Here is a 17,188-nt window from a genome sequence, read left to right as displayed (position 1 = left end):
CGCGAGGCCAGGCAGGGCCGCCCAGAGAATTCCGGGGGCCCGGGGTCTTCGGCGGGGGGGGGGGGCCGTCCATGCGGGGACCTGCCGCCGAAGTGTCCCGAAGACCCCCCGGGGGGCGCCCCCGCCGCCGAATTACCGCCAAAGCGGGACCCGCCGCTGAAGTGCAGCCCGGTCTTCGGCGGTAATTCGGCGGCGGGAGGCCCCGCCACGGGTCTTCGGGGCACTTCGGCGGCGGGTCCTGGAACGGAAGGGCCCCCCGCCGCCGAACTACCGCTGAAGACCGGGCTGCACTTCGGCAGCGGGTCCCGCTTGGGCGGTAACTCGCCAGTGGGGGGTCCTTCCGCCCCGGAGCGGAAGGACCCCCCCCCCCCCGCAGGCGAAGACCAGGTGCAGAAGAAGCACACCGCTCCGGTGCAGAAGGACACCGCTCCGGAGGCCCCGAAAAACTCTCGTGGGGCTGGGGGCAAATTGCCCCCTTTGCCCCCCCCTCTGGGCGGCCCTGAGGCCGGGGCCGGCGGAGGCGGGTACACGGGGCTGGAGCCGGGCGGCGGGGGAGGCGGGGACGCGGACGGGGTGGAGCCGGGCGGCAGGGGAGGCGGGGACGTGGCCGGCGGAGGCAGGTACGCGGGCCTGGGGCCGGGGTGGGGCGGGGACGCGGCCGGGGCCGGGGCGGGGCGGGGACGCGGCCGGGGCCGGAGCCGGGCGGCGGGGACGCGGCCGGGGCTGGAGCCGGGCGGCGCGAGGCCAGGGCTGGCGGAGGCGGGTACGCGGGGCCAGGCGGCGGGGGAGCGGCCGGGGTCGGAGCCGGGCGGCGGGGGAGGCAGGGACACGGCTGGGGCAGCCCAGAGCCCTCTGATTCTTGGCCGCGGCTGGGATTTAAAGGGCTCTGGGCTCCCCGCCGCAGGGGGCAGCCCGGAGCCCTCTGATTCCCCGCCGCGGCTGGGATTTAAAGAGCTCTGGGCTCCCCGCCGCGGCAGGCAGCCCAGAGCGCTCTGATTCCCCGCCGCGGCTGAGATTTAAAGGGCTCTGGGCTCCCCGCCGCGGCGGGCAGCCCAGAGCCCTCTGAGTCCCGGCCGCGGCTGAGATTTAAAGGGCTCTGGGCTCCCCGCCGTGGCGGGCAGCCCAGAGCGCTCTGATTCCCCGCCGCGGCTGGGATTTAAAGCGCTCTGGGCTCCCCGCCGTGGCGGGCAGCCCAGAGCGCTCTGATTCCCGGCCGCGGCTGGGATTTGAAGTATTTTTATTGTTTTTTTTTTCAAGTTCCTGATTATAGGCCGCACCCCTAATTTAAAGACTTAAATTAGGGGAAAAAAGTGCAGCCTATACTCGGGACAATACGGTATCTGAAAGATAAACTAATCTGTCTACTTCGAATACACTTAGCTTTTCTGCATATCATCCTGGCCAGCCTTATTTTAAGAATATACATTTGAGTTTTAGAGGTATAATCTGGGAAGTTTTCCAAACTCATCTTAAAACAAAATACAATAAAAAAGCATAATGAGTCCCTCCACCACAGCTGCACTTCTCATTAGCAGTGCTATTAGAGCAGCAACACTGAATTTCTTTTCTGGGTATGATATTCACCCATGTGCTGAGGGCCGCATATAGCTGATTGCAGCTCCTTTTGTTCCATGAGCAGCGCTTAGCTTGATAGGAAGGAGGACGACAATATTATTGGTGAAAACACATATCCAGCAGTCTATGCCTGCAACACATTATATCAGTTGTGCCCCTAAAGTATGGGTTAAGCCAGTGGTTCTGAAAATGTGGGTTGGGACCCCAAAGTGGGTCATGCTTAGACTTGCTGGCTTAGATTTGCTGGGGCCCGGAGCCAAAGTCTGAGCCCCACTGCCTGGAGCCGAAGATGAAGCCCAAGCCACACCACCTGGGCCAAAGTCAAAGCCAGAAGGCTCAGCCCTGGGTGGCAGGGCTCAGGTTAGAAGTCCCCTGCCTGGGGCTGAAGCCATTGGGCTTTGGCTTTCACCCCTCCACCCAGGGCTGCGGGACTCAGACAGGCTCAGGCTTCGGTCCGCCCTGCTCGGGTCATGTAGTAATTTTTGTTGTCAGAAGGGGGTCACAGTGCAATGAAGTTTGAGAACCCCTGGGTTAAGCAATATTGCTAACATGTTCTTTCTAGTCAGACACTATACTGATTCTGGAGTCTATGAACAGGTTAGAAACCATTAGTAAATATACGGTAGTTAATTTTCAAATATAATTAATATTCAAGCATAAAGGTAGGTACAGTGCTTTGCCAGCTACCTGAGCATTTCCATCATTCTTCACTCTCTGAATCAAGCAAGGCTCAGAGACTTGGATAAAGTCACACCCTGGGTTAGAATTGCAACCTGGATAGTAAATTTTCCATTAGTTCAATAGAATTAGAACTAAATTATAAAACTTTGTGCGTCAGAGATGAGTATTTTTAAAATAAAAAGAGGAATGCAAATGAGAACTTAAATGCCTTTAAAAACCCTTTTAAACAGAAAATTAATTTTATGGCATTTTCAAACCAACTTGGATGTGTGCCCTTATGCACATGACAATTTCTGAACCTCAGAAAAATGGCTGGGGAATGGGTTACTCTATTATTATTGTGTACATTTCTATTTTTCAGGGGAAAAATGTAGGCCATTTGCCTGATGCTTAGGCATATTTAGATGAATGAAAACACCAACAAAATGTTTTTGATATTATATATGCATATAAATAAATGGAAATTCTTTAGTCTCTCATTTTAGTTGCTAAATTGTCTTGAGGGTTGTGAACTATAAGGACTCTTAAAATGATGAGAAAACATTGTTCCACCAAAGGCAAATTAATTTTGAGGAAAACAGTAAAGATTTCAACTAAGAATGTGCTTGTGGGATTGCTTCTTTGGATTTCATGATGCTGAAAGGGAAAAGGATTCCTATAAAGAATTTCTGTGAATGTTAGGCTATGCATAGCACAAGCAAGTATATCTTTTATTTTGGAGATTTTGTATTAATGCATTTTAAACATGTTTAGTTAAAGATGGCTTGATCATCATGCCTAAGTTCATTGGCAGGATTCTACTCTTGTACTCTCATAACATTTTAAACTCACAATATAAAATGAGTGCACAAAGGAAGTGTGCTAGGAAGCATAAATATGCATGTATATTGTGGAGGTATGTGCCACTATCTTCAAAGCACAATTCCTGGTTGGTAATCAGTGTCACAATATGAGATTCATGCAAAAAGACTGGATGTCAAGCAGAACTTCTCTGGTCTAGAAATCAGGCATGAACTCTTGTGAGAACATTCTTGTAAGATTTCCAGTACTTCTTTTTGTTTGTTGGTTTAATTTCTAATAACTTGGTCAACAGACAAGGAAGCACAGAAGCAAGCAAAAATGAAAAATAGTTCATAGTATTTTATAAAATCTCAAAAAACAAACTGACAAACAACTTTATTTTGGTACAATATTTTAAGTGAAATTTTGGATTGGTTCCTATTTTAGACAAACTCATTCTCTTCATTCCTAGTGACTATTACAATATTTGGAAGTCCTGGGCACAGAGACATATGAACTTTACACATAATACCCAAGCAAAATGTAACTTATGATACCCTGGGTGGGTGGTAGTTTGTTTCCTGATGAAACTTGGTTTGAAGCCAAGCAGGACAGCATAGGCACAGTGTGACATTCCTCCATGTTCTCTGACTTTGTGAAATTAACTCTTTGACAAAAGGTCTACATCTAAATTGGGATATGAGGGTTTCTCCCTACTTGCTTTAGATTACAAATTATTTTTCTACACATACTTTAATGTATCTGAAGAACAGGCTATTTTAAGCAGAATGAGCAAGAACATGATGAACCCAGTCCTGCAGGAACTGTACTCTCAGTATCTCTTTTTGTAATACCTGCAAACTCTTAACAATAATTGCAGCAACAGTGGTAGCATGTTTTTCCTACTCAGATTAGATTGATGAATCAAAAAAGGCTGCATGAACCTTTTCTGTCCATGAGCTTGGGAAATATTCTTCTTGCCCTGATCATTAGAGCTCTTCACAATCCCGCCCTTTCCTACTTATCCCCTTTTTCTCTCTTTCTACATCCACACCATTCTCGCTCTGCTTTTCAGGGATGGCCAATCTTGCACAATCACTTACCAGTGTATACACAAACCTCTCCATTTTTTTCAACATTGCCCCGTATACATAAAATTCATTCACTGAGATGTAGCATAAGGCCATTACCCCAGTTCTCCTTCAAATCTCTCCTGAGCAACCTCTTCTATGATATCTGGATCTCAGGGCCTCTTACTTTAAATTCCAATGTAATGAAATGTGTTTTAAAGGGTGTGATACTACAGAACAAACAGAAGACTCAAGATGAGGCACCAGCTACAGTGAGTTCCTGCAGTTCATCTTCCATGAAGATCAGAGAGTGTTTTTGGCATGAGAATGTGGGGCTATTTTGGAACTGGTGGTGTGCTTGGATTCCAGATACTGGTATGCCAGTCAGCATGTTTTTGGAAATTGTTTGCAGGGCCGCCTGGGGCGGGGATGCAAGTGGGGCAATTTGCCCCGGGCCCCGCGAGCCCTGGCCTGGTGGCGGTCTGGGTCTTCGGTGGCATTTCAGTGGCGGGCGGCCCTTCAGTGCTGCCAAAGATGCAGAGTGACTGAAGGGCCCCCCTGCTGCCGAAATACCCTGCGAGCCCCGGTCCAGTGGCTGTCTGGGTCTTCGGTGGCGGGGGGCCCTTCAGTGCTGCCGAAGATGCGGAGTAACTGAAGGGCCCCCCACCGCCGAAATGCCCCATGAGCCTCTTCAGCGGCGGGAGGCTCTTCAGTGCTGCCTGGACTGCCTCCGGGTGAGTACAAGAGCCGCAGCTCCCCCGATTTGCCCCAGGCCCACTGAATCCTCTGTGCGGCCCTGAGGCATTCATAGGATAAGTTAAGATTTGGAGAAGTGTAAGATAAAGATGAACCAAACCTCCAATTATTTTGAGCATGACCCATCAGTGGTGCTTAGGCTCCTAAAACCTTTAATGTAGGCTGAAACAAGCATTTTACTCTGCCTTTGAAGTATCTGTGGCATAATTTAAAATATGCTATAAGATGATATATAAAGAATATTTTTTTACACATTGCCTGTTTGTCTTTTCTGGGAATGGTTTCAACCATAGGTGTGGATACTTCAGAAGCAGTTAAGTCTTGGGCTGATGTTGAAATTCCTCATGCCAGTTTCATGATCCTAGGGCTTTTTAACTTCTCATGCCTTTTCAATAAGGAATGATAGATTTAGAAATAAAGTTGTTTCAATATCTTCTTCTGTCAGAATTAAGTTCACATAATGATCCACAAACAGGTCCTGAGAGGGAAAAATGGGGAAAGACTTCTTTTGCATTAGAAATTTTCAAAAAACAACCAAAAATCCCCCATCTCTTTATTATCTACAGCTACTCCCGCATGGTTTCTTTTTCCAGCAGCTTTATGTTTTTGTTTTTATTTTCACGAATTAGAAAAAGTGCAGAACTGGGAGATGCATAGTTTATAAAGGAATATGAAAACTTTCAGCTTTGTCACCAGTCCAAATCTATTCCAGTCAGTCAAGACATTATTACATGTGTGGCCTGTATGAAATATGTTTGTGATTCCAGTCCAGTTCTTGGGGCCAAGTATGTGTTTCACAGACACAACTACAGATGGCACTACTTGGCAACCATTTTTACAGTTACAGCAGAGTATACCTGAATCAATGTGTTGGACATACACATTGGTAGATATACACGTGGTAGAATTATAGGTAGATGATAGTGTAGAGTGGTATAAAAATTTTAAATCAGCATGAGTTTGGTATAGCCTAATTATTCATGCATGGCACAGTCAAAAATGAACTATGCAAGTAATCCAAAAGAGTCTCCAGTTCCCACACTAAGTGAGTAATTAGCTATAAGTTAAAATGATAGCACTAACAAACCTTTCACCAAATCACCAAAGTTTGCATGACTTGCACAATGTTATTGTTATACATGTCCTTTCTTTTTCCCCCATCCCCTTCCTGCTGTTTGTTTCTCAAATTTACCACATCATGTTTATATTAGATGGTAAGATTTTTAGGGCAGGGAGTAGGTCTTTGTTGCTTCTGGAAAGTGACTAGCATGCTTTTGAAATGCACATCCCACACTCCAGGCGCAGCTGACCAGCAGTACAGACACAGAGTGCATGACGAATTGAGGGGAAGTAATCCTAACACGACACGACACGACACGACACGAGCCGGCAAAATCCGGAGGAGACCCTGGCTGAAAGGGTGATCAGGCCTTCCAGCTAACACGCGGGCACTCCTGCCGTTTTTGGCGTGAGATACAGAGAAGACTCTTACTCGTGTCAGCGTCTGAGTGGTCCCTAGCTCCTTCGCCCTCCAGGTTCCGAGCTGGAGCCCTCTACGTCAACAGGAGCTGCACCCGGCACACTACTCTTTGCACACGACACGCTGGTATTGTAGCACACGGCACCAACTTGACCCACAATTGACAAGATAGAAGGTTCGGGAATAGGCACGCGGCACTATAATGTTGCACACCGCACTACGGTGTTGCACACGGTACCAATGTGACCTTTTGACCGACAATTGGCTATACAGACGCCATGTTTGAGCATGAGTTTAGGTTTGTGACACCTAGTTTCTCCCATCTAGCCCCAGAGCACTCTCAGGATAGATTCATTGCCTGGAACTGGGCATTTGGATGGGTGCCAGTCTTCCCCCGGACAGTGTATCACTCTTCGCTTGAGCCAATCCCTAGTAGCTTCCCATGAAGTCCCACACCCAGTTCATTCTCCTGGGCTGCTCCAGTCCCCTCCAGAAGCACTTTCTCTCTGGGCCTGCTCTTTGTGGAGCTAGTACTGGGATTAGCTTCCTACCCAGGTACCCCGAGGTAACTCTCTCACGAGCAGCTTCCTCTGCTCTGGGGCTTTTTTTTGACTGAGCCATCATAAGCCTTTATTAGATCCAGGTGTTCCTTATCTAATTAACTGCTGCTCAGCTAGTTAGGCAATTAGGGTAATTATCCACAAAGTGAATCTCCTTAGTGGAGCTTTGCAGGCTGGGTGTCTGACTCCCTCAAGGGCCAGCACTCATGACAGACCAGGGATTCCACAACCTCCCTTGGTTACAGATGGTTGCTTGTGGTGTGTATGACCAAGGATAAGTAACATGTTTTGGCCTAAATAGGAAGTTTTCTATATATCCACAAATTCTCTGTACAAAAGAAAAATATTGTTGAGCGAGTGCCTGCCTTTGGCCCTTCAGAACACTGAATTCAGGGGGCATCTCCTTGTTGGTGTATAAATGGGCATCAGAGCAAGAAGGATAATTTCTTCATTGTGTTTACAGAGATGTACTATGAAAAGCAGTAGTCCTTTTGGCAGATTTTCTTGAGGATTAACCTGGATTCTGCAATTCAGATTCTGTGATTAATCTTCAGCTTCTGGAAAATAAAATCAGAGATAAAGAATACAGTAGGAATTAATAAACATTGTTTAAGTGGATCTCTTAAAAAACAATAGTAGCATTGATAAGAGAACACAATATTTGGTCTCAAGTTTTGGGTGGCCAAGGGTTTATTCCACTTGGTTGTGATGTAACAAATTTGCATAGCCAGTCTTCAGACTGAGTGCAAGTTACCCCAGTGATTACCAAGGAATTGGCATAGGACAGAATTTTTAAGGTTTTTTTCAGAACAGTTAGCTAAAACACTATTGCATATAATAATGCTATGATGTGGGTTGAGTGAAAGTTCATTGAAGCTAGTGGGCATAACAGCTGCTCTTCATTCACGATAAATGTAAAAAGCAATTACATTTCTTTTCAGAATACATAGCTGAAACAATAGGAGCCAATGCCCAAAACATAGCCCACACGCAAACGCTGGAATGGGTGTTGAACCAGGCAGTCTGAGGAATTTCTCTGGAGTCTGATTGCAAATGCAAGAGAACTGGGTATTGTTTGAAGGAGGTATGTGCATGAGGGAAACACACAGAGAAGGGAGCAAGGAAGCTCCTTTTTGTAATGTGACCTTAAGAAGAAAATACAGGAAAGAGAGTAGATTGCTGGCTGGAAAAAAGCTTGGAGCTCATCACTGTGGTTTTACTGCTACTGTGTTCAGGGAAACAGGACTCATAGACTTTAAGGTCAGAAGGGACCATTATGATCATCTAGTCTGACCTCCTGCACAATGCAGGCCATACAATCTCATCCATCCCCTTCTATAACAAACCCCTAACCTATGTCTGAGTTACTGAAGTCCTCAAATTGTGGTTTGAAGACCTCAAGCTGCAGAGAATCCTCCAGCAAGTGACCCGTGCTCCATGCTGCAGAGGAAGGCGAAAAGCCTCCAGGGCCTCAGCCAATCTGCCCTGGAGGAAAATTCCTTCCCAACCCCAAATATGGTGATCAGTAAACCCTGAGCATGTGGGCAAGACTCACCAGCCAGCACCCAGGAAAGAATTCACTGTAGTAACTCAGATCCCATCCCATCCTAGACCACTGGGCATACTTACCTGCTGATAATTTGGCAACTGATCTTTGATTAATTGCCAAAATTAGGCTATCCCATCATACCATCCCCTCCATAAACTTATCAACCTTAGTCTTAAAGCCAGATATGTCTTTTGCCCCCACTGCTCCCCTTGGAAGGCTGTTCTAGAACTTCACTCCTTTAATGGTTAGAAACCTTCGTCTAATTTCAAGTCTAAACTTCCTAGTGTCCAGTTTATATCCATTTGTTCTTGTGTCTACATTGGTACTAAACTTAAATAATTCCTCTCCCTCCCTAATATTAATCCCTCCGATATATTTATAAAGAGCAATCATATCCCCCCTCAACCTTCTTTTGGTTAGGCTAAACAAGCCAAGCTCTTTCAGTCTCCTTTCGCAAGCCAGGTTTTCCATTCCTCGGATCATCCTAGTAGCCCGTCTCTGAACCTGTTCCAGTTTGAATTCATCCTTCTTAAACATGGGAGACCAGAACTGCACACAGTATTCCAGATGAGGTCTCACCAATGCCTTGTATAATGGTACTAACACCTCCTTATCTTTGCTGGAAATACCTCGCCTGATGCATCCTAAAACTGCATTAGCTTTTTTAACGGCCATATCACTTTGGCGGCTCATAGTCATCCTGTGATCAACCAATACTGTGAGGTCCTTCTCCTCTTCTGTTACTTCCAACTGATGTGTCCACAATTTATAACTAAAATTCTTGTTATTAATCCCTAAATGCATGACCTTGCACTTTTCACTATTAAATTTCATCCTATTACTATTATTCCAGTTTACAAGGTCATCCAGATCTTCCTGTATGATATCCCGGTCCTCTGTGTTAGCAATACCTCCCAGCTTTGTGTCATCCGCAAACTTTATTAGCACATTCCCGCTTTTTGTGCCAAGGTCAGTAATAAAAAGATTAAATAAGATTGGTCCCAAAACCGATCCCTGAGGAACTCCACTAGTAACCTCCTTCCAGCCTGACAGTTCACCTTTCAGTATGACTCATTGTAGTCTCCCCTTTAACCAGTTCCTTATCCACCTTTCAATTTTCATATTGATCCCCATCTTTTCCAATTTAACTAATAATTCCCCATGTGGAACCACATCAAATGCCTTATTGAGATCGAGGTAAATTAGATCCACTGCGTTTCCTTTGTCTAATAAATCTGTTACCTTCTCAAAGAAGGAGATCAGGTTGGTTTGGCACGATCTACCTTTTGTAAAACCATGTTCTATTTTGTCCCAATTACCTTTGACCTCAATGTCCTTAACTACTTTCTCCTTCAAAATTTTTTCCAAGACCTTACATACTACAGATGTCAAACTAACAGGCCTATAGTTACTCAGATTACGTTTTTTCCCTTTCTTAAAAATAGGAACTATGTTAGCAATTTTCCAGTCATACGGTACAACCCCTGAGTTTCCTGATTCATTAAAAATTCTTGCTAATGGGCTTGCAATTTCATGTGCCAGTTCCTTTAATATTCTTGGATGAAGATTATCTGGGCCCTCCGATTTTGTCCCATTAAGCTGTTCGAGTTTGGCTTCTACCTCGGATGTGGTAATATCTATCTCCATATCCTCATTCCCATTTGTTATCCTACCGTTATCCCTAAGCTCCTCATTAGCCTTATTAAAGACTGAGGCAAAGTATTTATTTAGATATTGGGCCATGCCTAGATTATCCTTAACCTCCATTCCATCCTCAGTGTTTAGCCGTCCCACTTCTTCTTTCTTTGTTTTCTTCTTATTTATATGGCTATAGAACCTTTTACTATTGGTTTTAATTCCCTTTGCAAGATCCAACTCTACATGGCTTTTAGCCTTTCTCACTTCATCCCTACCTGTTCTGACCTCAATAAGGTAGCTTTCCTTGCTAATCCCGCCCATCTTCCACTCCTTGTAGGCTTTCTGCTTTTTCTTAATCACCTCTCTGAGATGCTTGCTCATCCAGCCTGGTCTACAACTCCTGCCTATGATTTTTTTCCCCTTTCTTGGGATGCAGGCTTCTGAAAGTTTCTGCAGCTTTGACTTGAAGTAATTCCAGGCCTCCTCCGCCTTTAGATCCACGAGTTTTTCAGTCCAATCCACTTCCCTAACTAATTTCCTTAATTCTTTAAAGTTAGCCCTTTTGAAATAAAAAACCCTAGTCCCAGATCTATTTTTGCTTATCCTTCCTTATGTAAATAAACAAAATTGCATCAAAGAAATACCCGACTCCATCATCAGTTTCTCCTCCTAACAGAAACAACTCAAAAAACCCTGAATATTGGCTAACAACTTGGGCCAAGAGGGGTAACAATACTGATGCTAATGAAGGAGGGGCTAGGCAGGTATTCGTTTTTTATAATGTAGTTTAGGAGTGGCACATTAATTATGATGCATTTTTGATGGTAGCACTATGTAGGCCACATTTCATTTGCAGTGGCCATAAAAAAAGATGTTCCATTAAGATATACAAATACTTAATTCTGCTAGGATACTGCTATCAATTCTGGGCACCTCATTAGCAGGTAGATATATACAAAGTGGAGGGCATCTTGAAAAGAGCAACTAAGGTGATTTAAAGAGCAGATATATTTATAAGAAAATTTTAAAAGAATTAAATATGTATTGCTCCAATAAGCAATAAGTATAGATGTGATACTGTGTAAAAATATTTGAATGGTATGAAAACCAAGGAGAAAGAGGAATTATTTAACATGATGCAGTCCAAGGGGATAGAACCAGAAATAACAGGATGAAGTTAAAGAAAGGAAATTTTAGACTAAATAACAGGAGAAGAATTCCTGACCTTATGAGGATGTGGGGAATTTCTTCCAAAGATTACAGCAGATGTCCCATCCCTGGAGATATTTAAAACTAGACTGGATAAAGCTCTAGGAAATGCACTGAAGGAAGTAATTCTACATTAGCAAAGAGAAGGACTAGATGATTATGATGGGGTGTACAAAACACATGTGGGAGAGGGCAGGCAGGGAAATAACAGCTGTGGACTGCATCATGTTAAATAATTCCTCTTTCTCCTTGGTTTTCATACCATTCAAATATTTTTACACAGTATCACATCTATACTTATTGCTTATTGGAGAGAATTAAAGAGTCCTGACCCAAACACATATCAGAAGTATGAAGCCTAGAGAGAGATGACCTTCCAGATACAGTTAACAATTAGAATGGAATAGGACATAAAAGGGCAGGGAATCATCTTATGATAGCTGGCTGCCTTGGTAGAGGAAGGATTGATCCTTATTTCTCTGGCTGGCTGTAAGTCTGGAAGGATGTGGCTCCCACAGGTTTATGACCTACAGCCAGCCAGAGAAATAAGGATCTTCCTGAGAAAGGGAGAGGTCAGTCCACAGATTGTTTGATCATATGGTTATTAGGACAGAGTGATCAGGACTCCTTGGGGAAAAAGAACAAGTTAGGGATGAACTATTTACTGCTTTTTGTTTCCTTCAAAAGAACTGTTTGTGAGTGAATCTATTCCGCCTGAGGAAAGGGAAACCCTAGGTATGGACTAGATGGTATTTTCCCTCTGGAATCAACCCCAGCCCATATCCAGCTCAGGCAAAGACTCATTGATTGATTGGCTTGTTTGAGTAAACAGTTTTTCCCTCCAACATTAATGTATTTTTTGGCCCCAGATATGGCTAGTTGACAATTTGCTAATAGATCTTTAGACCTTCTAACTTCTTTGATACACATGTATCCCTTCTGCCAGATGTTGTTGACAGCAACAAGGCCCTGGTTCAAGTTGCTATGGGGTCTCTCTTAATACTAGCACCATCTTGAGCCCTGACCCAGAATTTCTGGGATCACGGAATACCTTCTTAGGATGCCCTTAATACTTCCACACTCACAGCCTTGAGTCTGTGTATGAAACAAATAAAATGTTATTAAGGGAAAAGAGAACACAGTATTAACTTGGGAAAATGCCTCAACGATATATTTATACAAATGATAAATAAAACACTCCCCTGCTGTAACTTTGCCAATAACCCATTACTTCAGTTCCCCACCTGCTGGTATGAATGTCCAAAAATGTACCTGTACCATATCAGTTTCTCCTCCCTCAGCCACTAAACCCCACTCACAGTTTGGTGTCAATAGGTAGCATAGTCCCAAAGTCCTGAGGTGCACTTGGGCAGGCTTGTCTCCAGTCCCTTGGGAAGTGCTGCCTGGTCCTCAAGTTCCATGACCTAATCTGGCTATAGTGATTTCAGTTATATTTAGTAGCTGAGTAGGAGGGACTACCAGTGAGTCACTGGAGGATCTCTGAGTAGAAAATACATGCAAATGAAGCTCATTCTGAAGTCATACTTTCCCTTGCTCTCCAACAAATGGGAGTAGAGACTCCTTACTCTCTAGTTTCAGACCACAAGACTTACATATAGTTAATCAAACTCACAGTAGTTTGATGACAGATTCATCAAGGTATGATGGTTTTGATTTGGTTTTTTAGAGGATCTGTTCTGAACATTCACTTGGTTCAATTTAAAACTGTATTAATATTAATTTCCAGACTTAAATATTGGTTGGACTTGGGTAGCATCTTGTTATATATTCTGGAGTATTTGTAAGTATTGAACTGGGTTATGTGGGGAGTTTAACCTGATTTTCAGTCACACACATACAAAAAACTCGTTAAATTTGTTTCTCCAAGAGCCCAGCTGTTTGTAAAGGACTACAGTCCTCCAATGAAATAGACATTGAACTGTTAACAGTGGGAGCACACTGTGGACATATAGATGCTGTTTATGTATTTTTATCTCCTTGTCAGCATTTGTTTATTCACCTGTTCTCTTGTCTGTGGTTGATTTGTTGGGTTATGTAGATTTTTATCTACTAGATTATTTTATTCTTCTTTGTGATGATATCTCAGTATCAATTGGTTGTTCCATGTTCAGGCTGGCCTCTGTAATCCTCTGGGGGAGTCTGACACGGTTATACAACCAGTCACTATGTTTTGAAAATAAAATAAGAAGCAGCTGTTAAGCTTCAGGGCTTGTAGGATTCTTGTTCTTTGTATATAAAAGCGCAAGCAAGCCTATTTATTCTGTTCTCTCCCTTTTTGGCATATTCTATCTCCATCTCTTCCCTTAAAATAGGAATTCATTTCTCCTCTATTTTAGCATTAGGCTATTAAAAATCAGTGTGTTGATGCACACAGCTTCAGTGGATTTACCATTAAGGGTATATTGCCGAACTAAGACAGAAAAAAAGCACTAGAGTCATTTTTTGTTGTTACTTGTAGATTTCATTATAGTAACCATAATTTTTTGATAGAGAGACATAGACACAGATTATTTTCTATGCGTTTTTGAAGGGGACACATTTACACTGCAACTGAAAGACAGGAAAATAAAGTAGCACAAAACATTTTTGGGTGTCTAATTTGCAAAAATTGATTCTAGCTGTTGAGCTCTTAAAATAGTTTAATTAGGAAAATAATCTTTTCACTTGAATTTGAATTATTTAGGGCTGAATAAATGAGAAAATGTTTCCCACTGGATGATATAATTGATATCATTGACTCCTGTGGAAGTCAGTGGATATTTTCTATAAGGCCCCTCATCTAATGTCCAGTAAAGTTAATGGGAGTCTTTCATTAATTTCATTGGGGTATCGATGAGGTCCATGCTCAGTCTGAAGAAAAGGGCCCAAATACAGTAGGTATTACTGTCTGAACTGAGAGAATATTGAAGATATACGCATAGGCAGGCCAAAGGAATTCCCTGTGTCAGACACAATACACTAAAGCTCTGTCTTATTGTGTCAACTTTCTGTACTCTTTAGTGGCTCACTCTCCATACCAACAGATTTATAATCACAGAGTTATAATTTTAAATAGCTTAGTGGTGTGAATCAATGTAGAGTCTGGGGAGATTTATCTAACAGCAAATAATCTTTTGAATTTAAATCTGGGTGCAAGTTAGAGCAGAATTTGGCTCATGAAAATATACTGAATTTGCAGCACTGAAAAGTGAAGTCCTGTCTAAAAGCAGAACAAGGACAGCCTGAGTGATGTTCAGTAGCAACTGGACATGAGTGAAGTCCATGGGGCAGGATGCGCTACATCCAGGGGTGCTAAAGGAGTTGGCAGATGTGATTGCAGAGACATTGGCCTTTATCTTTGAAAACTGATGGTGATCGGGGGAGGTCCTGGATGACTGGAAAAAGGCTAATGTAGTGCCCATCTTTAAGAAGGGAAGGAGGAGGATCCAGGGAACTACAGGCCAGTCAGCCTCACCTCAGCCCCTGGAAAAATCATGGAGCAGGTCCTCAAGGAATCAATTCTGAAGCACTTAGAGGAGAGGAAAGTGATCAGGAACAGTCAGCATGGATTCACCAAGGGCAAGTCATGCCTGACTAACCTAACTGCCTTCTATGATGAGATAACTGGCTCTGTGGATGAGGGGAAAGCAGTGGACATGTTATTCCTTGACTTTAACAAAGCTTTTGATACGGTCTCCCACAGTATTCTTGCCAGCAAGTTAAAGACGTATGGGCTGGATGAATGGACTATAAGGTGGATAGAAAGCTGGCTAGATCGTCAGGCTCAACAGGTAGGGATCAATGGCTCCATGTCTAGTTGGCTGCCGGTACCAAGTGGAGTGCCCCAAGGGTCAGTCCTGGGGCCAGTTTTGTTCAGTGTCTTCATTAATGATCTGGAGGATGGCATGGACTGCACCCTCATCAAGTTTGCAGATAACACTAAACTGGAAGGAGTGACAGATATGCTGGAGGGTAGGGATAGGATACAGAGGGACCTAGATAAATTAGAGGATTGGGCCAAATGAAATCTGATGAAGTTCAACAAGGACAAGTGCAGAGTCCTGCACTTAGGATGGAAGAATCCCATGCACTGCTACAGACTAGGGACCGAATGGCTAGGCAGCAGTTCTGCAGAAAAGGACCTAGGAGTTACAGTGGATGAGAAGCTGGATATGAGTTGACAGTGTGCCCTTGTTGCCAAGAAGGTTAATAGCATTTTGGGCTGTATAATAGCATTTTGTTGCTAGTAGATTGAAGGGCGTGATCATTCCCCTCTATTCAACATTGGTGAGGCCTCATCTGGAGTACTGTGTCCAGTTTTGGGCCCCACACTACAAGACGGATGTGGAAAAATTGGAAAGAGTCCAGCCGAGGGCAACAAAAATGATTAGGGGGCTGGAGCACATGACTTATGAGGAGAGGCTGAGGGAACTGGGATTGTTTAGTCTGCAGAAGAGAAGAATGAGGGGGGATTTGATAGCTGCTTTCAACTACCTGAAAGGCGGTTCCAAAGAGGATGGATCTAGACTGTTCTCAGTGGTAGCAGATGACAGAACAAGGAGTAATGGTCTCAAGTTGTAGTGGGGGAGGTTTAGGTTGGATATTAGGGAAAACGTTTTCACTAGGAGGATGGTGAAGCACTGGAATGAGTTACGTAGGGAGGTGGTGGAATCTCCTTCCTTAGGAGGTTTTTAAGGTCAGGTTTGACAAAGCCCTGGCTGGGATGATTTAGTTGGGGATTAGTCCTGCTTTGAGCAGGGAGTTGGACTAGATGATCTCCTGAGGTCCCTTCCAACCCTGATATTCTATGATTCTATGAAAACTAGTTTCATAAAACTATAGTATGTTCAGTTCCTATCATTCCTGATTCTTGATTGCTGTATGGTGCTGAGGCTAATTCTGTACAATCCTTCAGCTCTATTATTTGGCTTTGAGCATTTTACTGTGAAGCACGTGTAAACAGCTCATTTTACAGCTCTGCCAGGATAATTTCTCATAGTTTAGAGGTGGAGCCTATAGCAGCCAGCATACCCACGGAAAGTATGAATGGACACTACCTAACTACAGCATCTTGAAGCAGGCAGCGGGTATGTCAGCATCATGAGCTTTCTATGTGCAATAAGGGGTTTGGTTTGCAAGGCAAGTGGCAGTCTTCTGCTGAGCCACTCTGTTAGCAGGAATTGGAGCCCTCCATAAAGAGGTTGTCTGAGTTCTGCAGTCTCATTGTGTCAGGGGCTGTTAGTTAACTCCATCTTGAATATAAAGCAGATGAGAATGTAGAGGGAACTGAAGTTTAGGAGAAAGAAGTCTCTGAAGGTAGATCCCAGGAACAGTCAGTTTAAGGAGAGAAAACACTGCATGTGGTTACATTATTGTTAGTGCAGCTGAGTTACCAATAAAACCAAGTATCAGAGGGGTAGCCGTGTTAGTCTGGATCTGTAAAAGCAGCAGAGAGTCCTGTGGCACCTTATAGACTAACAGATGCATTGGAGCATGAGTCTGTTAGTCTATAAGGTGCCACAGGACTCTTTGCTGCCAATAAAACCAAAGGCAAGGAAGGGGATACATTTGAACTAAATGCAGGGTATGTAGAATTTGTTAAGAGCAATGTAGAATCACATCTGTCTTTAGAGGAGTTAATGTTCAAAGGGTTGGAGAATCTTCACAATTCAGTCCTGTCACATATTTTGGACTCCAGTCAGCACCTGCCATATTTTGGCTCTTTAGTATGCCTCTTACCCTGACCTAGCAGTATGAGAGTATAATAATAATAATTCCTTTCTCCCTCACTTTGCTTGTCTTGTCCATCCTGCAAATGCTTATGCACATGCTTAACTTTAAGTACATGAGTAGACCCACTTCAGTGGGACTACTTGTGTGATTAAGTGTT

At 43.8% G+C, this 17,188-nt stretch overlaps 1 protein-coding gene across 9 annotated transcripts in view; it reads left to right on the top strand.

The window, feature by feature from the left end:
• The window catches only part of KIAA0825 (KIAA0825 ortholog), a 429,759-nt gene that overhangs the window by 379,047 nt on the left and 33,524 nt on the right, over positions 1 to 17,188 (top strand). The gene's annotated exons all lie outside the window — the stretch shown is intronic.

This window comes from Mauremys mutica, chromosome 6 (genome assembly GCF_020497125.1).
Source record: "Mauremys mutica isolate MM-2020 ecotype Southern chromosome 6, ASM2049712v1, whole genome shotgun sequence".
NCBI lineage: Eukaryota > Metazoa > Chordata > Testudines > Geoemydidae > Mauremys > Mauremys mutica.
Note: the sequence above shows the minus strand (reverse complement) of the source record. Positions and strands in the feature narration are given on the sequence as shown.